The sequence below is a fragment of the Pinus tabuliformis genome, chromosome 7 (assembly GCF_031772625.1).
Source record: "Pinus tabuliformis cultivar Carrire ecotype Pingquan chromosome 7, CPIR1, whole genome shotgun sequence".
In the NCBI taxonomy this organism is placed as follows: Eukaryota; Viridiplantae; Streptophyta; class Pinopsida; order Pinales; family Pinaceae; genus Pinus; species Pinus tabuliformis.
In genome coordinates this window covers 1708909262-1708935962 of record NC_142293.1, presented here as the reverse complement: position 1 = coordinate 1708935962, position 26701 = coordinate 1708909262, and the positions used below count along the sequence as shown (strand labels likewise).

Sequence of the window (26701 nt, the reverse complement as noted above, 5' to 3'; positions counted from 1 at the left end):
GATTTAGCTATTTTCTAAGAATAATAATAATTAAATATAACAAGAATATTAGTGGTTTGACTAGGGTCATTAGGTCAAAATTAGCCGTTGGCAATATAGCCGTTGGAGTCTCTGCACACTCTATTTAAACAAGCTAAGCGGGATTGGTTCTTCAACTTGTCCTGACGATGAACCACACTGGTTGGTTCGAAACGCGTCGACAAAAGATTGGTTATGTGATTTCGCCGAAGATTATCTAAACAATCATCTTAATGTTTTCAAGATCCTTTGAGGCCTAGCTTAAAATTGGTCCAAGATGCTTAATGTTTTTCTTTCAAGAACCTTTATTTTATATAATTTTATGACAAGAGCTTATGTAGCTTCCTCCATTCTATATCTTCTACTCGACTTGGCTGGGGGCGATTCTTGTCTAGCCTGTTGTTGGTGTTTTCCACTGTTGTTTTTCTTATCATTGTAAGGTTCTGGATTCAATCCATATGCATAGGGATGACATAGATCTTTATCAAATAAGCAAGCCCATATGCAGAGGAAAAAAAGTACAACGCATAATCCACTATGATCAAGGCGATGTCACTAACTAATATCTGCAATCTCTCTTGGTTTTTGTAAATTGGGCCATATGGATCATAGTGACAAGAAAAACGGGGATACTTCCTTCCTGAAGCATTGAAGGCTAGATATATTGGCCACAGGGTAAGGGTAATTGTTATTGTTAGCAACCTTCATGTAGGGTTATATTCAATCTTGGAATTCCATTTGAATTCATTCTTTGGCTTGGGAACGAAAACTTCATCCCGTTCTAGGCTCCGAGTGTTGTTGTGATGTCTTTGATGTTTGTATTTATAGGAGAAATAGGGCATAAGAAGAAAATAATGGAGAATAATCCCAACTATGTCATCAACCCAAGAGAAATCACTAAAAGCATGGTTCCCACATTCACATGCTATGACACATACACTAGTGAGAATGCACCCCTGAGCTGCCTTAGTACCCAAGCCAAAGAACCCATGCAACAGTAACAAGATTGAATGCCAGATACGAGAATGATTTGACCTACAATTTATTGAAGTAATGAGGAGGAATGGCTTTCTTCACTTCTCTGAATGTAAAGGGAGGTTTTGCAGAGGGTGCTCACTCCATTATATCATTGCTCTTGGGAAAGCTCATCCTTCCACCACCCCCAATTATCACACCAAATCCTCAACAAGATCCTCCTCTCTGCTTCTGATTTCTCCCATTGTGGCTTTCTCCAAGACCCAATCGTGATTGCGACTTTTCATGGTTCATGGTCTTACTTGGATGGGGAATTCACTAGTTCAAAGGTTGCGTGGTCACTTAGTAGTTCCTTGTCGAACTCCCTCTAGGATCTCTACATAGTCGAACTCTGTATCCTAAGCTTCGGGGTCTTAACTCATTGGTTTTCTACCAACCTAGACTATTTTTTTTAGAGTAATAGGCTTCGGTGAAAATGACATTTTTCCCTACAGAGTTGTGTCGACCCAAATGCATTTTCATGCCAAGGATTGCTTTGAAAGGTTTTCCCTTCCTTTTTTTCTTCCCCCTTTAAAGAGCTAGTTTGGATGTTCTACTCTTAGGTAATTCTTTTTAGAATTTTTTCTCTTAATAAATTATTTTTTCTTTTCTGGTTACAAGTGGCCTGTTGAAATTATAGTAGAAAAAGTGGCATGTTAAAATAATTTTTCCTTTTGTTATTATAAGTGGCTTGTTGAAAGTCCTAAAGTCGCTGTCAAGGAGGGTTGAATTCACCACTGTAATAACCAAATAATTACCCAGAAAATTTACTCAATCAACTTCAGAAGTGATCACAAAAGGGATAGTGAAGCTCTCTACAATTCTCAACCACAAGAGTATCAACACAAACAGATATATAAACAATGTAAGTCATTGTATCAATGAATCCTTAAGGAGAACTAAACCACAGTCAATATAACCTTCTTAAGCTTCTTTTCACTTGTAGATATACCATGTAATAGAAGGTCAAAATATTTGCAATTGCAGGCCGAATTTGATGATATTGATGGTAGTCTAAATGATTCCAATTATCACTTATTAATAAGTGTCAAATGACGGCCAGTTATCCCTAGTAGGGCTAATATGATGAATTCTCATGGAGCCGACTTGAAGGTAAATTTTGCTTCATATATTTGATCAAAAATGCTGACCTTTTCTAATTAAATTTTCAACATGGCTAGTTGGGTCTTTTACAATATAACAATGACCATGACTCATGACAAAACCCTAGGAGCACTCAATGGGTGTTATGACCTAATGACCAATGACCTTGAGCATGAAACCCATGCTTAAATAAATATATTTTATTTTTGTTCTTTGGACAAGTACATAAGAATTACATCATGTCATGAGCCAAATAGAAATTATGAATACCAATACTAGTTACACTTTTCAACATAACATTCATGGACAAGTACCACCAAGAAGAATATACAAATACAAGAGCATGATCATGATTTTGACAATCTAGGGATACTTTAAGGAGAGGGAATTCCTAGATCAGAACTAAGTCATTTGATATTACTTTTAGAAACATCAACCCTATCATTTGAATCTCAAATCCAATTATACCCTACTATGGTTTTCCATTTCACCCTAGATTCCCTACAAACCCTAGAGACCAAAAGGTAGGGTTTCTATAAGAGAATAGGGTTAGGTTTTTTCTTATAACTATGGTTTACAAATACCAAGTAGGGTTTACAAAAAAAAGTTAGATGCCAACAACTTCCAATAGTATGAAGCCTACAAAACCTGTAACCAAAAAGGGAAATCTCAAAACCCTAATTTGATTTATATTAGACCTTATATGGATAAAAAAAATATATGTACCTCAAGGACTACATACCTCAGTCCTCCAAGATCAGAAGAAGTTTGCTACAGCAGTTTCTTCAAGGTGCCATGATATTCTTGCTACTTTTTAAGAATGAATACTCCAAAGATGTTGAGGTCAAGGACTGCCTTCAAAGGTACTGCAAATTTCATTAATGTCAATATCTTCTCAAGAGAAATTATCTACACAAGGTGATTTGTTGTAGCTCTATAATCCTTCAATATTGGTAATAATTTCTTCCAACCAATCATACTTTATTCACCAATTTGAATTTGAATTTGAATACAAATGTGGATGCAACCTGCTTCTCATATTCACTTACGAATCTCTGAAGATTGTAATAAGGGTAACTTTTCTTCACATGAACTATATGACAATCCTTTATTGTAGAATGAGGCTTTTTTCTGTGGTCTTAGGTTTCCTTGTTGGACTGTAAGTCTTGAAATGTCACTTGTGCAATTTTCAGATGGGTAACAATGATTAGTGTATTCAAGTTACTAAATAGAAAAATGTTGCAAAGATGAGTTAGCACCAATGAACAATAGAGAAATGAGAAATAAATTAAAATCTACAAGGAAGGTAATATATAACAATGTGAAACTTGCAATTATGAATTAATCTCACACTCCCAATTGTCAATGATGAATATGCAAGGCGAAATGAAAGATCTAGTCTAGGATGAGAATGCAAGATGACCAAATTAGGAATTAATTCAATGAGATTGCAAATTTTAAAAGTGCTTCAAGAACAATAATTTGTAAAGAATATATTCTAATTTCTAATTATCAAGCAAGATTACAAGATCCAAATACAATTTAGAGAGACACTTAAAAAAAATTACTTAATGAAGCTATGATAGCAATGCTTCTTGATTACTTATATGTGCTTATTATGATTACTCTTTCACTTATTAAATTTGGTAATTAGGACAAGAGGAATCTTCGAGATTATACGAGCACAATTATAGCAATTAGATGAGATTGCTAACAATGAAATTGGATGTTGAAATGCAACAAAAATATTTAAACTCGCTAACATATTCTCTCATTTAATCTCAATACCAACTAGGCCAAGACACTAACCCTCTCAAGGATGTATACATCATCAAGTTCAATATATCCACCCTAAACAGGGATCTCCATATCATCTAGAACAAGATACCGTCCCTCACAGGTATCTAGGTACCAAGATGTCCTCCGTTATAGGGATCTAGATATCATCTAGGCCAAGGCACCAACCCTAACTGGGTTCTAGGTACCATCTAGGCCAAGATATCCTCCCTCACATGATTCTATGTATCATCTAGGCTAACTGCCAAGATACCAACCCTATCACCATTCTCTCCTCATGACCTTCACTAGAAGTACGAGTTTTAGTCCTGGTCTAGTGCATGACACATGAAGTAGAAAACCATGTCCTCCCTCTCAACTAGAGAGGATATACACTTTCCTTTGGAAAGGAAATATATCCAAGCTCCCTCTTAACTAGGTAGATGTGTCCAACATCAATTATTTTATTCTTCCAGCCACACGGGCTCTTCTTTTTTCATCATTATGTTATCAAAGAACTTTGACCTTCTAGAACATCAATATTTTTATCTCTTATATCTTTCAATTATCAATGTCATCAGGGTTTCTACAACTCCCTTTTTTCCATCATTCTCAACATCATCATAAGGTCATCATATGGGGTATGTATACATATTTACAACCTTTTGAAAATTAAGTACCTGCAAATCTCATCAATAGGTATAACCAAGCAAAAATGTACAAGAGCATGAAATTAACTTTATCAATCTAAGGTTATCTTGTCATCACAAGGAGAGCATCTAGGGTTATCAAAACTTCAATAAGGGATTAAATATTAGATATCCATAATCTAAACCTTTTTAGGGTTTCAATCATAGTGAAATCATTTACACTTAGGGTTTCACTTTCAAGCCCTAAGCTCCTACATCAAACTTTGCTAGGGTTTTGTCATAAACCCTAGATACTATCATCAAACCCTAGAAATACAAAAGCTAGGGTTTGAACAAATAAAAAAAGATAACACTACAAGGGTTGATTTTAATTTAGAAATCAAATACCCTAACAATAAAAAAACCCTAGATATGAGAGAGTCATCAACATGAATAAATTTAGAGACAAAATGATTGTACCTTCCTTTATGATGACTTGCTACAAACCTTATAATCTTAAACATAGCTCGAGTTTATTCTTATACAAGCCTTAGATGTTGAATGCTATGGTTTCTATGATAACTTATTTCCAATTTGTTAGTTCGTCCTCCTCCATTCGCTCTATAACTAGCAATTTCCTAATTTGTCACTTCCAACATTCTATTCTGGATATTCATTTTAGTAGTTAATTCTATTGATAGTCACAACACACTTGGAAGTAAAATAAATTGCCATATACACTACTGAACTCAATGAAATCTACGTTCTTTATTATTGGAAAGTCCAATAACAAAGAACATAGAGTTCATTGAGTTCAATAGTGTATATGGAAATTTGTTTGACTTCCAGGTGTTTTGTGCTAACTATCATAGAATTAACTACCAAAATTAATTTTCATAATAGAATGTTGGAAGTGGAAAATTAGGAAATTTCTAGCTATGGGGTGGATGGAGGAGGACAAACTAGCAATGATCCCCTACTTCTAAATTGTCCTTTATTCACCTGTTATCATAATCAATCATATGTTAAAGGAAATTCATGCATATAATCTATGTTATAGGAAATTTACCATGTGTGTCATCATCACTTCACACTATCTCATAAATGACCACTTCTACAGATTATATGCATGAATTTCCTATAGCCTATGATTGATTGTGACAACAGGTGAATAAAGGACAATTTAGAAGCAGGGGATCGCTATCAGTTTGTTCTCCTCCATCTACCCCATACTAGCCATGGATTGAATGATATAATTTTCTGAATAGGATTACTATGATTCTTCAGGTTAGATCATAAATAGAACTTATGTTTCCACTATATATCTCAAACTTGATAAGGAGGCTACTTTGTTGCTTCTAGAGAACTTGGTATTTGACTATACCTCCTAAATTTCTGAACAATAATGAAGGGATTCCTATATATATACCTCTAAAAATTTCAAACCTACTTCTAAATTTTGGACCCCTATAGTGATAATAAGGAATTATGAACAATTCTACTTAGTCTCTTCATGATCGCAGCCTCTTAGCATAGGACTACGACCCTCTACCAAAGAATACTAGGCTTTAGACTTATACCATAGTTTTGAATTATCTTGCCATAGAAGAGATCCTTTTAAAAATCACCAAGACTTCTTTCTTCCTTGCAAGTGGAATCCTTCAAAAGATGACGAGAGTCAAAAATGTTCAATCTACCTTTCCCTTCTACTTCACCTTAGCTCTGATACCATGTTAAAAAAACAGAAAGGCAAAAAAAAATTCTTATCTTGATAATTACTTGTGATGTGCTTGTATTCTTATTAGCTTCTTTTATGTTTTAATCATCAAGAAACTATCAAAACCAAAAGTATGAAGATAAAATAAAAATTAAAATTAAAAAAAAAAAAAAAACAAGGACATAATATGTAGTCTCTTAGTCAAGGAAAAACCCCTCTCCTAGGGGAAAACCCAACAAAAAAAATTATCTTCTCTTCTTCAAGAACCAAATCAAATGAGACAACCAAGACCCTTAGACCAACAATAAGACCTCCTCCACTCCACCAAGTTAGTCTCCCAAGATAGACTAGTCAAACTCTAGTCAAGTCCTTCAAAGTCAACTCAAGTCAAAATACTTCAAGTCAAGTCAATAAGGGTCTCAACCCTCTCTAATATTCTAAAATCTCATCCTACACCCTTGACCCTGCACCTTCACACTTCTACCTCAGACTTCTTTGCATGTGTGACAAAAATGAGCATATTTTCGGTCCCTCTCTTCTTCGCTTGGACTCTCCTCTTGCAAATATAATACCTCCCTTTCTATGTTTCTTACACTTCCTTTTCTTCACCAAAATTGATATACATATGCAAGGAAACTAGTTAGATCTTCATAATTAATTTGGAGTTTAGTTCTCAAGTTGCTAAGTGAGTCCATTGGTTAGGATCAACAGGTTCTCAACTTTTTAAATATTACTTCAATATTTGAAAAGTAGAGAACTTCCTTCTAACTCACTTGTACTATTATAATGTTCTTTCGGTTTCTTCAAGACGTTTCTCAAGATCCCTTATGACACTTTCTAACAGTTTCTCTCATTTGATGGAGTATTATAGGATGTTCAACCAAACAGGTATTTGTCAGATCTATCTTTTTCAAGCGACAGAAGTTCAGGTAGGATAGAATAAATTGACCAAACATTTGCTACATCGTCTAGCAGGCGCAGATTAATTAGATGTGAAAATATTAGAAGAAAATTCCATAGATGCATGGATTCTTTTCTCACTAAAGGGGGTGTCATGTTCTTATGATAATGAGAGCATAAATGACATCGAGATGCCCTTAAGGTACAAAGATTTAGTGAAATAATGGGTACCCAAGGATCTTCCTAAAATAAACATTGTTTTTTCTGTTAATGAAAGGATATATCACATTGCCCCATCATCATTACATAGTTTGGTGCTATTTTCCATGGATGGCATAAAGGTATGTTACAATGAATTAACTGAATTAATGGAGTATGCCACACGTTGTTACATCTACAATGATCGGGTATGACTAGTCTAATATACCAAAAGTATGCGAACATAGGCCGTGGCCACAAATTATATACAACCAAAAGACAATGATCAAAATAAAGGCACAACTATGTATATTGATGGAAGGCCAAAAGTAGCAAGGAATATTGCAGGGTTTATAAATAGTACATGACCTATGACAACAAGTAAGCAACTCAATTACACATTCGAGGGGTGTGAAGGAAACTGTGTATTCATACGTGCCATAAAATCAATAGATGCAGTGGAAGGGCGCGGTCACACAACATTGGAACGTTGACTGAGAAGGGTTAGGGTTTTCACCCAAATCTACTGCAGACACTATAGTTGCCTTTCACCCTTCGCTTCACTGGATTCACTGTCACGGTCGACAGATTGACCTCTCACCTTCTGTTATCTCTTGGATTCCCTACCTATCTCTCGTTGTCACTGTTTTTGTCTGTAGTATGTCGGAAATGGATGTCGATGTGGTTGAATACTCAAAGCATCCCAACCCCAATGAATCCATCTGGACGAGCCCTAATTCAGTGTCGGAATCGACGGTTAATGGACCCTTGGGCACGGAACAATCGTTTCTTTAGGATTTGTCTCGCTGTCTTTCAAACCCGGGTCCTTCCGATCACTCCTTTCCATTCGCCAACCTCTCCATCGAGTCGTTGGGTCTCGATTTCCCTCCCCTCTCATGGCTACCCTTCATTATAACATTTCCTACATCCCATCATCCCCTACATTTGACTCTGTGATGTTAGAACCCTCCCAACCAACTTTCCGCTCCGTTAACCATTATGTGGTCGATCAAGCCTCTGCTCTTTCCTCCCGTTTGCACTAGAACGATCCTACTCACCCATCCTTGGCTATTCTGAGACTCTCTACCTCTCTGTCTTGGTGATTTGACATCCCTACTGTAAACCCTTGTTCCTGATCTCCCCTACCTTAGAGGCACTCATCGAGTTCTCAAGATCCTCTACAGGATCACCCTACTACTCCATGTTCAAACAAAGATAAGAAGCAAAAGTGCATAAAATCCTCCCGCAAGCATATGGAACTTAGTTTCGGTGTTGGAGTGAACATGGGGGAGGTGGTGGACACTTCCAATAAGGTATTGGTTGGTGGGGTTCGAGGGCGTGCTTACTCCGCTACCAGATTGCGCCTATGGATTATGGAAATTTGGGGGCACATCCTCTCGGAACTCTCGACTGTTACTACTGTTTGGTCAATTTACTATGCAAATTAACACAAGTATTTAATTATCAATCCGGGCTTGTAAGCTTGGAAGCATGTCCAAAGTATATGGATTTTAGTTGTAGTCAATTTTAGAAGATGAAATATAAAGATTGGAGGAAATGCATATTACAAATATAAAATCTAACTTAATAGTTTCTTATTCAATATATAGTAAATGAGGAAAGAGGCTCCTAACTAAGGAGATCCAGGTTGTCCTTTCCTACAATATTACTTTCATGAAGAGAAACAAAAATTAATTGATTAACAATAGTTTATGATGCATAAAATGTAGAAAGAAGTGGATCATAACTAAGGAGGTCCAGATTGTGCTTCCTTACAATCTTATTCCATCATTATTACTATTGCATTGAAACTAGAATTCAGAAATAACTCAACAAGGAAATGAGAATGAATTTCAATTATAGCTCATAATCAAATAGAAGGAGAATTTAACTTGAATTCTTGTTTGTCCCTTCATATGCAAATTAGAATTACTTCAATATTCATTCAACAATCATAATAAATCTTCATACATCTAAAGAAATCTGAAGTAAACACTAGTTTATAAAAATTATGCTAAATTAACTAAGAAGTGCACTTAGCTTGGTGTGGGGGGCCTCCACCCTAGCCTTACACACTTGAAGAGATATCAGCTACAAAAAACTCAGTTACTCACTCAAGCATGAACAACAAATGAAATGAAACAGGTTCTTCAATTAACTTTCAGTCTTCAAAGAGTCTCAAAATCAGATTACATAAAATTCTATATGCTCAAGCCTTTAATAGTCTTGGTTTAAATAGAGAAATAATAAACAAACTTGAATAAAATGTCTCTAACAGTCATATCTATCATAATCCCATATATCTTGGTCAAATCCATCCATTCAGTTACACGAAATTTGGAAAATCCAAAAAATACTAAATTTGGCCTATTTCTTAGGGATTTTCTGAACAACAGGTCATGTTTGACCAGAGTTGACCAGACCCATTTTAGCTCAGTTTGACCAAACCAATAGGTACACATCCCTCATTGGTTCCCAAGCTTTCCATATATATTCTCATCTCATGCCGAGGTGTCCTACAAGTATGACTTCAATGGATCCATTACATGAATTTTCAGTTCTGTCCAAAAATGCACTTAAAACCCAATTTTTACAAAAATATCTAAAAATTGAAAAACATAATTTATATACCTGAATATGCATAAATTGGTCAAAATAAGGTGTATATGGATGGTATATGGTTGAGAATGATGGAAATTAGGTGTATTTTAATAAGCAAAATCTGATGAAAAATGAGGGCCAACATCTACCCCTTGCTGATTTGCAAGCATGTCCTCATGCTTGCTTTCTCCTTTTTGACCTTCTGAGTGCTGATGTCTCTGCTGACCCTGATCCTGAAGCCTCTATCCATGCAGCCTGTAGAAGATAATCAATGCCTTCATACTTCCCTTCCTTGTAGATGGTGGTCTTGACTTTTTGCCTTTCATACTTATATTGCCATGTGTTTTTCTCTTTCAGCCATCTGTAAGCCTGTTTAGCTATGAGGGAGTTTTTAGTTTCAAGTTTGTTAACCTTCTTGGTCAACTCTTTATTCTCTTTGATTATCTTTTTGTTGTTTTTCCTGTACATCTTGTTTTCCTTTTTCAAATGTCTTTCTAGAATTTTTCTATCCTCCAACTCCTCTGTTAACTCTTTGATTTTCTTGAGGTGCAGCTCTCTTTCCTCTTCTTTTGTATCTTTGGAAAATGAGTGTGATGAGGTAGCTCCTACCTCAACATTGTCAAAGTATAAATCCCTCTCCTAAGGTTCCTCATAGACTCCCTTTTGCATTCTCTCAAATATTTCATCAATTTCTTTTGAAGTGGGAGGAGGTTCAACAATTTTCACTTCGGGATCCTTTTCCTTATTACTTGTTTCTTCTTGGCTTTTCCTCCTAGGCTTCCTAGGAATAGATAGAAAATATTTCTCCTTATCAATCATGATACTGTCTTGTTGTTTCTTGGACCTAGTCCTCATGTTCAAGGGAGAATTCATTATGCTTCTTGGCTTATGTATTGGTTCAAAATTCTCCTCTACTCTTTGTTATTCAATCTAATGCTCGCTAAAAGTTCTTTCCATGCCAAACATTTAATTTTTATTTGATATTCTACCAGTATTCTAATAAGCCCATGATGGTAGATGTGTGTCTCCTTAATTTCAGTTTTACTATCACACCCTCTATCATTTTGATCAAATTTTTAGAGTAGATCAATTTTTTATTCTCCCTTGATATGCTGAAGTAGTCTAATATGGTAGAGGTAAACTATAATGAACCTGTTATCACATGTAAAGTACCTCTGAATGGTTAGCACCAACTTTGCCCAAGGTTCATTCAACCAATCCCTTGGAATGCCTTTTGTCTTATCAAATGATTTGTTTCTATGTTTTTCCAAAAAAAAAGTCCACCCTTTTTCTTTAAAATGAAAGCCTTTTCGGTATTCTTCACCTTCTAATCCAAGATCTAGAGCTGCGGAAACGAATTTTGGGCTTAGTGGAATAGATAGGTTACCAACTATTGTTTGATCTGGACTATAATTGTTTATGAAATCTTTTGTTATCATGTCATTATGCCCTTTTAACTTCTGAATAAATCCTATCAACCCTACCTGATATAGCTTCTCTATGGTCTCCTTTCCCCAATTTTCTACCTTGAGTTCACTTGGCTCTAATCTGGTGGACATGTTCTTTGTATACCAGTTTATGTACCCTTGTACAGTCAACATCCTCATTATAAACAAAATCACATGCATATATATGTTTTTCCCTTCTTATTCAAGTAATTTTGATTTATGGATTATGTCAAAAGGCTTACCTAATCTTTTGAACAAAAACAAAATGATTCCCTTGCTCGAATCTTTCTCAACTTCCTCTGTTCTACTGCAAATATGAATGATCTACTTGTCAAAACAAATTCTTTTCATGCAAAGATCATAAAAACATTTTAACAAATGTTTTTATTGCTCTACAATCCATGTTTTCGATCTCTGTTTTGTCAAATTCTCAAAAATATCATTCTCTGTTTTGAAAGAAAAACAAGTTCTCTGTCCCTTTTAAAAAAATCACTGTGTAAAAGATGGAGAGAAAAATCGTTTTACAGTGCTCATGAATTCATGCTCTGCCTTTCTTCTTCAAAAATCCTTTCACGTGCTCACTGTGTTAGAGTTGGTCTGGTCAGCCCTCCGTTAGAGATCAAAACTCTTTGTGCATTTCAATTTTAGGTGTCTCGCTCCATTCACTCAGCTACATTTCGCTAGGGGCATGCCACGATCTGACGGAGAAAGTCATGATAATCATTTCCCCTCATGTCTGGCTCTTGCTGGCTCAGGTCTTTTGCCAATAATGACCAAAGTCCATGACAATCAAGGTCTGGTCCTTTACATGGACAAAGTCATTTTCTATGTTTGGGTCTAGGAATTCATCAATTTGGTCTTTGAAACATGTCCAGTAAAGCCATGCAGGCCAGAGGGGGCCCTTACACAGCTATGGTTCAGAGAGCTTCATCGTCACGTGGATAGACTTCGACTCTTCTTCAAAACTCTGTTTTGAAGAAAATTCAAACAAGGTCATTTATGACAAAATTTTCCAAAAAATCGCCAGTTGACTTTTCAGATGCAGTCATGGTTTTCGTGGCCAAATGTACTTTCATACAGTCCCTGCAAAGATGTGCCGAAAATTTCATCATTTGAGCCAAAATGTCAAAGGGAAAGTGAAAATCAGCGTGTTTTAAAGTCAGTGAAAAAGTGCAAAACACAACATTAGAAAATTGGGTTTTCAATGAAGCAAAAATTAAACCCATCCCTTCCAAGGCTATATATACATGTTTTTACCCAAATCAAAGGCATTGTGCTATTACAAGACTTGGAGAAGACATTGCAAAGGTGTGAGTGGAAGATTGGAGTGTTTGAGTGAGTGGGAACAGGTTTTAGAGGGCGCGGCACACATACCCAGGAGCGCGGCGCACTCACCGGGCGCGGCGCACACGCAGCCAGCCCATAGTTGAAGGTTTACACAGGCGCGGTGCATACCCAGCACGCGACGCACTAGGATTTGCGCGCGACGCACACAGACCAAGGGCCGAAAAATGTTGCCAAAGCACTCCAAATTTTGGTGGATGCTATCAAATCAAGAGGTAGGCCTTATGACATCACCGGTTCATCAAATTTTATCAATGATATGGTGTTTATAGAGATGTTTGAATGTCACCCAAATGCATAAGGTCAACCATAAGAAATCACCAAGAAAATGATGGCTAGGGTTGTTAAAATGTGTTGTTAGTGCCAAGGTTTCACTCCACTCACCTTTTTCCCCTCACCTATCATTTTTCCCATCTCCCCTTGATCATTTTTCCTAAAACCCCACCCTAAATCACTACCAAACCCTCTCCCTATTCCTCCACTATTTGGTCAACTCAAAATCACCATAAGACCAGCTCATTGTGCAAGCAAGGCTGTGGAAGAAAGGTGCATGGTCGAAGAGTTGAAGAGTCAAATGATTAGGAGCAATTTAGGGTGATTTCAGAGCGCGTGGCGCACACACGAAGGAGCGCGGCGCACTCAGAGCCCATCCACTGTGTAAATCCGCCACTGGAGCGGCGCACAGGGATATAAAGCCCAGAAACCAATCAATTTTCCTAAAAAATTTTGGATGCTCATCAAATTTGAAAGGTAGGCAACCTACCTCCACTCTTGCATCAAACTTGAAAGGAATAGCATGGTTTTAGGAGTATAAATCAAATGCAAAAATTTTTATAAAGAAAACAAAAGAAGACACAAAGAAATCATGATCCTAGGGTTTATGCTACAGTGACAGTGCTGCCAAGGTGTTTCAAACCCTACCCCATCAACACTATACCCAAACTACTCCCAAATCCCTGACAAATCTCTCCCTTTAACCCCTATTCCCATTTCATCATTCCCCTCCTAATACTCCCTGTTTTATTGTCCCCTTGGTGGCAGATTTTCAGAGCAACTACCAGCTTCATTGGAATCAAAGGGCAGCATAAAACTCAGGGTACAAACAGCAGTAATGGCATCCGAAGTTTCATCAGAATATGAGGAGGAGACCCACAGTGACACAGCTTTGGGAGAAAGGGCCCACATGAGACATCACCGGAGTGGCAAACATCTTAGAGATGAGCCAAACACCCTCACCGAGTTGTAGGCATGCCCTCTTGCTATGTCTTGTTTCCAGCACTTAGCATGTTTTGAATTTTGTCAAAGGGTGGCAAATATCAGAGTTCATCATGAGTTGGCCCATCTTTTTGCACTTCACCTACATGGAGGACAGTCTATCTTGGCTGGGGTCACTTTCACATTGACACCCAAAACTATATCAGTGGCAACAGGCATACCAAACATTGGAGAGCAGTGGCACAAGAAGAAGAAGGTAGAGAGGCATCATTATGAGCCTTACATCAAAGACAGTTGTTTGAGCCACCTCACGAGAGTTTTTCCATTCAGATTTTTGAAAGATGAGTATGCCCCGCTCATGAAATTGATCATGAAGTACTTCAGTTGCGAGGGGAGGTTTTCTTGCCTTTATGCCTATCACATCAGGTTGCTCATGCACTTTACCAGGGTGCAGATGATGAACCTCCCATTTTTCATCTGTGGGAACATAGAGAGGATGAGAAATTTCATGCAGCACAAGACCCCTCGACAGCAACTCAACAGTGTGTATCACTTTTCCCTTATCCGGATTTTGGTGGACCATCAGTTGGGATTGCAGGGTATTGCTTGGGAGGACTTCATCTCCCATGACTTCTTCAGCGCTCCACAGGTGGTTTCAGAGGCAGAGCATGAGATAGGGGGCCCATCTCATCAGTATGAGTGACATGAGACTGCTACTATGCCAGTATACATCACCTATCAGAGAGGCAGTAGACCCTTATTTGCAGCAGCAAAGCGAGTGTTATCTCCACCCGGGGTGGAAGGGGCCTCGCTTCCGACATCAACATCACAGGAGCAGGGTAAGGGTAAGGAGCTAGTGCAGGAGGAAGGGCCATCAGGTGAGCGAGAGACCAAGTTTGTTCTCCTCCAGGATGATGAGACAGATGCAGAACCAACAAATGCGGAGCTTACAGAGATCATCCAGGAGCAACAGTCAGTGATTGAGTCCTTATCCCTTGACTTGGAGAGGGCCAAATGGAACATGAAGTACTTGGAGCAAAGAAACAAACAGCTTGAGGACCAATAGATGATCATGGAGCTGCAAAACATTCGTGAGCATCGCCAAGCTGCTCAAAGAAGAAGGGTTGCGCTCACATCTTTGGAGCAAGCAATCAATGAGGATCGGGAGGCCAACCTTGAGAGGGTCAACATGCATTTGGAGAGGCTGCTGGACAAATCTGACCAGGACCTTGCTCTACTGAGACATATGGCTTTCCGTTACAGGGTGTGAAACATGAGTGCACAGGCCCAGATAAGAAACTTGAAGGCAAAATTGAGGAAAGCAACAAGAAGAGAAAAAAGGGAAAAAGAGAAAGATCGGCTTCGAATCTTGGCTGAGGCTTCCTTGGCCCATCATAACACCCCATAGAGATCCTCCAGCCCAAATTTCAAAAAATTTGGGGAAATTTTGGTCACTTGGTAATTTTTTGGGTAAAAAACAGGGATTTTCTCCCTGTGCGCCGCGCCACTGGCGCGACGCTAAAATTATAGAGCTCCAAATGAGGAATGGCTTGCAGATTTGGATTCAGCATGGAAAATTACAACTACTGGTGTTTGGGCAAGAGATTTGGGCAAGATTTGGGTCTCCTAAAGGTCAAAAAACACCCAAAAATGGCCTCTCTGCCACTTTTTTGACACACAGAAAGCAGTCTTGGGAGAATGGAGATTTGGAGGGGCAAATGAGCACCAAATTTGAAAATTCTAGTTGGGTTAGGAAGTAGACAGGATAGGCTTTCCAGAAAGCCTACTTGGGAGAATTTTGGACACCTGAAAGTGCCCCAAAACAGGCCCCAAAGTAGCGCGACGCACAGAAAAAATGGCGCGACGCACAGAGGAAAAAATTGCCAATTTGCTTCCGTTTCGCGAAATTTCGGTTCGCGACTTCTCCAAGTGGGCCTGCTCATCTACACTTCGGTTTTTTGGCACCAAAGGCAGCATTTAAAGAGTTTTTTTCTCCAGATTTGCTTCTATCCAAGTGGCAAAGGAAGGCAAACGGTCACCCCAAGCCAAATGTCATGTTTGTAGCGTTGCACCTGTAGTTGATGGTTGGCTCTCCATCTCCATTTTGTAATGATTCGAGTAACTCCCCAACCCTTGGGCGTTCTATCTCTTCCTCACACATTCTATATATTGTATGCAAGTTATTTGCAAAGGGTTGGTTGGCTTGTAACTTCTGGGAGACTGTGGGAAAGAAACTTTGTTTCTTCACTGTGTATTTTTGACAGAGAATTAATGAAAGGCAACGGCTCTGTTTCATGAGATTATTGTGGTTGTGAGTGTAGCAAATGTGTCTCTTATGTTTTCATATGTATTTCGTTATGTTTCATAATTCAATTCATGTTCTTTTCCAGTGAAATTTTCTGAGTGAGATTAGGTAGAATTCAATTTTATTGCTCTGCCTGTGAGAAAATTTCATGTTCAGTGTTATTCTTCTATTGAAAAGGATTCATGTCACTATGCCCTTTTCACTTTCTTCAGCAATCTATTCATGCCATGGTACCTCAAACTAAATTGTTACATTTTCCGCCTACCTTGCCTCACGGAATAATCTGTGCCTTTGTATTAAATTCTCTGTTCTTTGCTGAGCGCCGGTCCCATAACATCCCAGAAGCTCAGTCATTCATGAAAATTGTTCCAAAATCCCTATTCACTTACTAGCCTAAGGTAAATATTGCATTGTAAGTCATCTCAAACCATTTTCGATTATCTATTCACTGAGTGTGACTCAGAGAGAGCCCTCTCCTGCTCTGGTAGGGCTAGCTACCAGACTGAGCGTGGTTTGTGGTTACCCTAATTTTTGCCTTCCTTCAGCCTAAGGTAGATTTAGGTGCTAACATAGTGGCGACCATACTGGGGACACAAGTTGAAATCAAATCCCCTTGTTTCATAATAATTCTAAGCTTCCGGATGATGAGCTTAGGATTGGAAAGGCTGAGTAAGTTGGTTGTGTCCTATGATTTTTCTCAATAGCACGCTGGCTTCGAGACGATATACCAGAGCCAATCCAAACCCGGATCCTCCTCATATTTACGAAAACCCCAATTTGATCCCAAGACTCCTTCGTTAAGAAAGCACCATAACTCCCGTGTTCAAATCCCATTCATGTCCCGACATTTTTGAGTATCTTGAAGAGCTTGAGTTTGATGAACGGTTTGAGATATCATTGTTTGAGTCTAAATCCGAAAGGGCTGTTGATTATACTGTCCCCAATCTGCAATTTCTTGTAGACCTCGAAACAAAAAGAGCTAATAGGTTAATTGATAATTACATTGCAACACAGCCCCAAACTCCAATTGCAAGCCCCTTGCAAACTATGCACACTCCTCCAACACCTCCAAGGCCAAATCCACCGAGAATGATGGCTGCCCGTTTTGCACCCCTTGTTCTACCCCAAGTTCTAGATGATATGCCAACGGATTATCAAAGTAAAATCTCATTTTTTGATGGCACTCCTAACAGCATCACTGCTCAGCAAAATGTAGACAAAATGGCAGACTTCTATGAACTTCATGAGATTGATGCAGAGAACATGGCAATGAGGCTCTTTGTACAGACATTTGCAGGTGATGTGAGGAAATGGTTTAGAGGTTTGCCGGCAGCAAGTATCACTACCTTGGCTGAACTACAAAGACAATTTTTGAACCGGTGGGAAGTGAAAAAGAATCCCCTTCAAATTCTGGCCGAATATGAACAAATCAAACGAAACATTGGTGAGTCGGTCCATGACTATTGTGTTAGATTTAATGCAGTCTGTTACACTAAAAAATGTCACCATGACTATTTGCAGTTAGTATGGCTCCATCCACTGTCATACTATCCTCCTTGGCAAGTCTCATGCCTCTGCTCTCCATGTCAAACTTCAAGAAAGAGAGAAAAGTCATTTAAAATCAAATTATCTCTGGTATGCAGTTTCTCTTAGCCTTACCTGCGGGTATGCAACCCAAGTTCACAATACCTGCGTACTTGTACGCTCTGTATATAAAGGGGTGGGTGCGTACTCCTGTAAAGGTCAAAAGGCGCAAGTTTCACTCCAAAAAAGTTACTTGTGGTCATTTCTAGAGTCTTCTAGAAGCATGTTTGACGTGTATGAAGCACCTCCAGATGGTTCATGTATCCCTACCAAAGAGGAACTTATCCCATCAATAGGGGAGCTATCCCATCTAAAGAGGGGATTATCCCATTGATGGTTGACCTGAATAACTTCCTCTAGAGCACTATAAATACAGGCATTGGGCCAAAGGGAGGGGAGGTTGAAAGCTGAACATTCCTAAGGGTAGATGCTGCTGGAATTAGGACTTCCTTGTAGAAGCTTGTGAGGAGAGATTACCATCTTTACTTGTTTCCATTGGGAGGTGGGTGAGCTGATCAGAGTAAGGGAGAACTCTTGTGGACCCTGGGAGGAGCTTGCACAACACCAAGGCTCAGGTTGTAATGGTTCCTTTTGTTACCTTTTAATACAAATTAGTCCATTCTTCTCAACAATTTGTTATTTATGAGTTGTTTCATATAATCCTTGGTCTATATGTTAAATATGTTTTATTTTATGTGATATTCAGGTGCTATTTAATCGTTTGATTGTTGGTGAATGCAGGTTTCGAAGTGAAGGAGGAGTTCATCCGTATCAACGGAGCTGGACTACTACAACAGCGTTGGATTTCAGGTAGGATCTAAACACTTGATTTCACATATTGTAAAAGCATATTTAGAGAAGGATTGCTCTTATTTGTCTTGTTTGTCATTAGAAAGTCTTAGGCTTCTAGGAAGGTCGGTTGTGTTCACACTAACGACTCTTTCCGCGTGACGAAATGGCGACTCCGCTGGGGACTCCATGAATGTGTTTGAGTTCTTTTTTATTTGATATTTTGGTCTGAGAAAAAATTGCTTGTTTTCTGATTTTTGGTAGTCTAGCTGTGTATTTGGGTGGGTTAGCTTAGAGTCAATTTAGTTTTTTATTTTTCTTAGCCTTGCCAGCAGTACGTAGTCTCTGGGTTTGACACAGTGCGTACTTGTACGCACTGCGTCTTTGTGCACAGTGTGTACCCGCGCCTGTGTGAACAGATGACCTGCGTACCCCTGTCAATTTTGAGAAAATTTCAATTTTTGCTTTTTTGCTCTTTAGATTTTGTTTTCAATTTGTTTTTACTGCCCAGATCCATTAGTTTACTGTCAAAGATCTTCACCTGAACTTGTCCCGTTAGTGTCGAGGGTTTTGGTGGAGTTCATAGGGATTTTGCCTTAAGGTTTGATTTTTAACTGGTCCTGTAGTGACTTTGGCATTAGAGGTTGTCAAACTTTGGATCTCCCTGGTTTTGATCAGTCCTCTTAGGAGTCGGGCCTGTCATAGAAGTCACCCTAGTGAGAGACCTACCTTTGTGTCTTCTCTTTGCGAATCTCGAAAAGTTTGTTTGTTAAAGCCTTGAATTCCATTCTTGAGAAAAAGAACAAAAAGATTTCGATTTTGTTTTTTGGTTAGTTTATGATTCTGCATGAACTGATCCTTAGTTGCATTTTGACTAAGTAAAACATCTGGGAATCATCCTTGTAGGCTTTTGTCCTCATTATTTTTTGCTTTTAGGTAAAATTCCTTTTAATTTGCTTTTGAGTGAATTTGATTTGATTGTCTTAGATTTGTTAAATTCGATTTGATAAAATAGTTTTACATGCTTTATTAACATAGAAAAAACACAAAAATTCTTTTGGAAAAAGTTTGCTTTGGTAGCATTTGTAGACTTTTGGGAGAAAAAGGAAATTTCGTAGAGTAATTAGTGGTCATGAGTTGTGTGTTTTGAAAAGATAAAGAGAATTGTTTCTTTGATTGTCTTTACTAAGAAAGTTGTTTTCTATAAAATTTGCATTTTCCAACTCTCTTAGTTAGGAGATTCATTGAAAAGGAAAAGTAGTGTAAATCATCTTAGGTGCATCTTTGTAGTGGTTGTGAGTCGAGTCTACACACCACCAGTTTCATCTCCACTACCTTTTGTCTTTAAGAAAAACCATAAAATTAACGCTTAAAGTAAAATCAACGTAGTAACTTTTATTTACTAGGGCTCTGAAACACTAATTTAGATCAGGCTAGTGTCTTGGAGTAGGAGAGTAATTAACTCTCCAAGACAACAAAACCAAACAAGTAGCTTATCTTGTGATAGAATAAATCCAATTGTCTCATTTGTACTCTGGGAAAGCTCCTCTTAAAGGAGAAGCATGAGCTCGTGTCCGAACTAGTGAGTGGATCAATCCTCCCTCGTTGGGAACGACGCCAGACACGCACGTATTACAAACGGTAAACCTCGGATTAACCATTGTCGAGGAGCCAGGGGTCACTTGTCGGTAAACCTTGGATTATTGTCAAGGAACTGGCAAGGGGATTGAGCTTGATACTCTGCCCTTGCGTGCTGTCAGAGTGTAGACTGTTCCCCCAGGTGCATTTGTTGCGGTTGGTAACCTTAGTGACCATTATCTTTAGGATTCTACCGAGGTGATGGTGGAGGGAAGATCCCACTGTACCTGGAGCAGACGTCGGCTAGACTCACTTGGATTTTCCGGGGGGTTCACTTCACTCGAGACGGTTAAAGTGGAGGAACTTGTGCCGGTCTATTCATTAAGCAGGTTGCCGGGGTAATTGTTCCACCCGCCACTTCTGTACTGAATCCGGCGATGTTGGGTTTCATCTCCAACTAGCGTTTTCGGTCTGGAAGGCTATTGTTTGTGTTTGGTTTGATGCCCTAGATTCTTTAGGCGTATGATTCAAATTTTTTTGGTTCTTTAGAGACTTTAGGTGGTTTGCTTTGAGATTTTACTTTGTTTGCGTGTGCAGTAGTTAAAAGTTTTTAACTGTGGCGAAATTACCGAGACAGTCCCGTAGACTTCGGGGCAAGTCTCCTGAGGTTGTTTCTGTGGCCGAATTGTTGAGGAAATCCCGTAGACTTCGGGGTGAACCTCCTCAAGACGTCCCAAGTCATTACGAAGGTTTAAAGGTCCTTGTAACTCCTCCTAGCGGCAGTAGAGTAGGTTCACCAGAAGAAGGAGAGTCTTCGTTGGTAGTCCATCAAGATTACCAAAGTCTAGAAACAGGTTATAATCCTGAAGCAGTTGAAGTTTCTGAGCTTGCTGGTAGTTTTTCATCTACTAGTGATATAGGCGAAAAACCTGAAATATCTGAACCTGTTACTCCAACTTCTAGTGTACCAGATTCACCTAGGGTAGAAAGAGTCATCACCAAAAATCTTCCTACTGGTTTGATAGCTATTGAAGAACTTGCTCCAGAGGAAGAATTAGGCGTATCTACCCTTGAAGATCAACCTACTATTGATCTAAGGGAGCGTGAATCTATCTTTTACAGTCCTCCTAGAAGTACTACTTGGTACCTTTCGTTAACCAATTATTTAGACAACTCAGGGGTAGGTTTTTCTCCACCTCGTACTCCTTTTCCACCTGGAGGTATTTATACTCCTGTAAATATGTCTGGTCAGTCATCCGTGTTCACTTAATCTCCTGAATCTTTCTTACACGGCGGTCCTTCTGTTCCCACCGGGTATCAGTCACTTTCTGGTACCTTTGCGGGGGCATCTCCTCAACCCATTGATCATGGGTTATTAACTGGAAACAATGGTAATAAACCGTTGGGTGTAGGGGACATTTACATGATGTCAGGATCAGTTCTCGTTTCTCAACCTCAGGGTGGCCAATTACCACCTGGGGGGCAGCCTCAATTAACGCCTGGGGGGAAACCTCAAGGTACACAAATTGTGTCTGGGGGGCAGCCTCAAGGTCAGTATGTACCTATGGTACAATACATGCCTCAAGGTCAACCCCAGCCTCAATATGTACCCCAGGGTCAACCTCAGTATCAATATTTACCTCAACGATATCAACCCCAAGGGTATCAACCTCAAGGGTATCAACCTCAAGGTCAAGGTCAACCCCAGTATCAGTATTTACCCCAAGGTTATCAACCTCAAGGTCAATACTCGAGTCAAGGTTATCAACCACCTCAAGGTCAGTCATATGTTCAAGGTATGGGAACTATGCCTTTCAATTATCAATCCTATCCTCAATCCGGTTATGGATCTCAGTATCCTCAACCTGTTACGGGTCAATACCCCGGAATGATAGTGTGGGATCCATCACAGGGTCAACAGGTGTTGCAGCCAAGTATACAGTTGTTACCTCAAACTGGACAACCCGTAGTTTCTGGTTCACCCCAGCAACCGCAACCTGTCCAGTCAAACGTTGTCCGGATCTACGATTCAAACCACGGTCCAGATGCCTGTAGGGCAGCCTAGTTTGAGTACTGTTGTAACAAGTCAACCTCAATTTACCTACCAACAGTACCAGGGACAGTACCAATTCAGTCCTGCTGTCCAACAACCGGTTTACCAGTATCAACCGTATCCTGGGTACACTTATCAACAACCCCAGTACGGTCCGGTTAATCCTGGTTTTCCAGGAGGATATAATATCCCTAATGCGATTCTTGTTCTTAGTTATCCTGGATATCCTCCTCTTGGGACTGGTCTTGTGACCCAGAGTTTTAGAGATCCTAACCGGCAGTTACCGTTTATCGCAACTTTGGATTTACCAGACTTGACGCGCCTAACGAACAATCCAATTCAATATCTTCCGTTCTGGCCGCCAATGCCAAATAAGTTGCCCAGTGATATACCCAAGTTCGAAGGTAAGTCTGGAGAGGATCCGTCCAATCACATGATGACTTACCACCTCTGGTGTGCTTCCAATTCTATCTCGGATGATTCGATCCGCTTACGTCTTTTCCAGCATACGCTCATTGGTCTCGCGGCCAAGTGGTACATTGAGTTACCACGGGCCTCTTTTTACAATTTTAGCCAGTTAGCTACCTCGTTCCTAACTCATTTTCAGTTTCCGGTCAGATACGATAATGGCACGAAGCTATTAACTTCATTAAAACAGTCGACCTCCACCTATATTTCTGATCATATTCATGAATGGAGACGTCGAAGACGTTTAGTGAAAGTTTTTATCCCGGACCAAATCTTAGCTGAATGGTTTGTAAAATCATTATTACCGAAGATTACTGAAGATGTAGCTAAGGCCAGAGTAGTTACTGAGGAGCAAGTCATTGCTCAAGCCCAGTACCTTGACTTAGTTTACACTTAGTCGGGTACGTTGCACGAGAAGATCCCAGATCTTCCTAAGTCGAATCAAATCGTTGCTGCTCCTTCGGGGTCTCATGCTGCTGATGGCATGATTGGTACGGTGAATACTAAAAATAAGAAGAAATCCTCAAAGAATTCTTCTCCAATAATAACCTTACCGGACTCCCCGACAGGAGAATCTTCTCCTGAAATTACTGCCGATATTCACGCTGTAGAGTCATCTACGGCTAAATCAAAAAACGGTGGTAAGAAGAAAGGTAAGAAGAAGGATAAAGCAGACAAGGCTCCAAAGGAGAAAAAAGAGAAGTCGGAATCTAACGACGAAAAGCGCAAACCTCGCTATCCTTGTTTAATTTGTGAAGAAGATCATTTCACAAGAGATTGCCCTCATCGGGCAGAGGTTGTGAAAATCGTTAAAGGTTCGCCAACTCCTGTTGTTTTGAAAGATCCATTTCCAAAGCAGGAAAGTAAAATGATAGGTTCTTCCTCGAGTGCCAGTGAAGAACCCATATTGATGATGTCTCATGTACGGATTGCGACTCGATCGCAAGACTATGGTAGTAAGAATCCTGTTGATGGTAAAGAAGCAGAATCTTCTCATTCTAATCCATCAACCTCAGCTCCCGGTTCCGATCCACTACAGATCGAGAAACCTAACCCGAACTTGGTAATCAAACCGCCCGCCAAGGGTATACTTCGAAAGTCTGCTTTCAATCCACATGCGAGAGCAGCTCAGAATTATAACATTGTTGAGGATTTAGCTATTTCACCCTCAGCAATGTCGGCTTTGGAAGTGCTGCAATCATGCCCAGCACAACGAAAATTACTCTTGTCGGCTATAGGAGCTGTTGATATTCAGGACCGGAACCTGATAATCTTTGATCTAGAAAATAGTACACCGCGTCTCCCTCATCAAATGGCTTTCCAGATTCCAGTGATAGTCAAAAATAGGCCTATTCATCGGACTGTAATTGATGAAGGAGCTTCTACGTGTATTATGTCGATTCAGTGTTGGAGATCGCTTGGTTCTCCTTCACTGAACCAATCCCCGACGATTCTTAAGGCCTTTGATGGTCGTGGGTTCCATCCGTTTGGCATTCTACAGGATTTGCCTATAGGGGTTGAAGGAAAAACGGTTAGTCTGGATGTGGAGGTGGTTGATGCCCCTCTAGACTACAACCTTCTTTTGGGTCGCAGTTGGTCTTACGCTATGACAGCAGTCGTGTCATCGGTCTTTAGAGTTATAAAGTTTCCACATAATGGTAAGATCGTGACGATAGACCAGCTGGCTTACTTTTCATCCGACCCAGCCTCTTCAGAGAGTATCCAGCATGTCGGTAAAACGACTATCCCTTACAAGGATGTTGGTGTAGGATTAGTTAAAGATTCTGGTTTACTGGGAACTTTTCCTTTTCCTTCGATCAATGCAGACCCTTCATTCGCATCCAATCATATGATTACTTCAGACACTATTATTTACGATGATCCTTGGATTGTCCCATCTGAATCTGAAATAGACTCCTTCGGTAATGCAATGCCTTTGAGTCCATATGAAATTTCTTATGAGGCCGTGCAGTCTTTTTCCAACTCCAGTTCAACCCAATTCGACCAAATGAATGTGGTCCGTGAGGAATCACTTTTCACATCAACCTCAGAACGGATAACATTTCCTGAAGTCGTGTCATCTGACGAACAACTTCGCGAAATCCTAAGTGTAGACGATCTACCATGGGAAGATCTTCATCATAGATCTTCGTTTTTACCTGAGAGTGATGACTTTGAAAATGATTTTTCATCAATTTTTACCGCTGAATATGTCAAGGATGCTCAGAATCCCATGAAACATCCTGATTCAGAGTTGAATTTGGGAAACATTTCCCAAACTATTGCCATTGACATTTCAGTCAAAACCGGAGTTATTGAAAACATTCATATAGGTGCCTCGTGTACAGATAACGAAATTCAAACATACAAGGTCCTATTTCAAGAATTCCGCGACGTGTTTGCCTGGTCCTATGAGGAAATGCCAGGAATTGATCCCTCCATTGTTGTTCATGAAATCAAGACCTACTCGGACGCTAAACCCGTTCGGCAACGTCTGCGTTAGATACACCCTAGGAAAGCGGCTGCGATTAAAGCAGAAGTCGAGAAGCTGTTGAAAGCAGGTTTCATTTATCCGATCCCGTTAACAGATTGGGTATCGAATATTGTTCCGGTTAACAAGAAACAAGGAACAATAAGAATATGTATCAACTATAGGGATATAAATCGTGCTTGTCCAAAAGACAACTATCCTACGCCCTATATCGATCAAATAATCGATGATTGTGCCGGCAGTGAAATATTTTCCTTTATGGACGGTTTTTCCGGTTACAACCAAATTAATATTCTACCTGCCGATCAACCAAAAACGGCTTTCATTTGTCCTTGGGGGACATTTGCTTACTGCAAATTACCTTTTGGACTTAAGAATGCCGGAGCCACTTTCCAACGGGCAATGTCTTACGCGTTTCACGACATCAAGCACATTGTGCAACCGTATCTCGATGATTTGCCTGCTCATTCTTTACATCGAGCTGATCACCTTGTCCACTTACGCGCTATTTTTATGAGGTGTCGGCATTATCGAATTCGGTTGAACCCACATAAATGTGTCTTCTGCATAGAAGTGGGACGATTGCTAGGATTTGTCGTTTCAAAAGCCGGTATCCGCGTCGATCCCTCGAAGGTCGAAGCTATCATCAAATTGCCTCCTCCTTCGAGTTTGCGCCAACTCCAAAGTTTGCAGGGGAAAGCAAATTTTTTACGTCGATTCATTCCTAACTACGCCAAGGTTACAAAAGGTTTCACCCGGTTGTTGAAACAAAACGCTCAATTTTCTTGGGATGAGATAGCTCAGAAATCTTTTGATGCACTTAAGCACGCATTGACCCATGCACCGTTGCTGCATCCTCCCAACTACAACCAGGACTACTTTTTGTATCTCGCCGCCTCCCACTCCACCATTGGAATGGTCTTAGTTCAGGAAGACGAATTCGGAACGGAACATGTGATATATTATCTTAGTAGGACGTTAAATCCCACTGAGCTAAAATATTCGCATGTGGAGAAATTGGCCCTGGCAGCTGTTCAGGCTGTCCAGCATTTTCGTCATTACATTCTTCTCCGTAAAACTACAGTGATTTCGGATTGCAACCCTATGATCTACATTTTGACAAAACAATTGCTAGGGGGCAAGTACTCCAAATGGATTGTTATCCTGCAGGAGTTCGATTTGGAGTTCGAGAAGTCCAAGTCTAAGAAATCCTTAGTTTTTGCGGAATTGATGTGTGACTTCCCGCGTGCTGACACGGAAACTGTGGAAGAGGAACCCATTGCGGACAAATCTCTATTTCTTATCAGCACTTTAGATCCGTGGTATGGGGATATAATTGCCTATCTCCAAACCCAATCCTTTCGGCCCGAAGCTTCAAAGTCGGAACGCCGGAAAATTCGATTCCAGTCCCAACAATACAGAATTATTGGAGATACTCTTTATCGTCGTGGGGCAGACTTGGTTTTTCG

General features: G+C 39.6%; 1 pseudogene; it reads right to left on the bottom strand.

Annotated features, from left to right (window-relative positions):
• Window positions 1-467: 467 nt before the first annotated feature.
• The window catches only part of LOC149255166 (delta(12)-acyl-lipid-desaturase-like), a 44653-nt pseudogene continuing 18419 nt past the window's right edge, over window positions 468-26701 (bottom strand).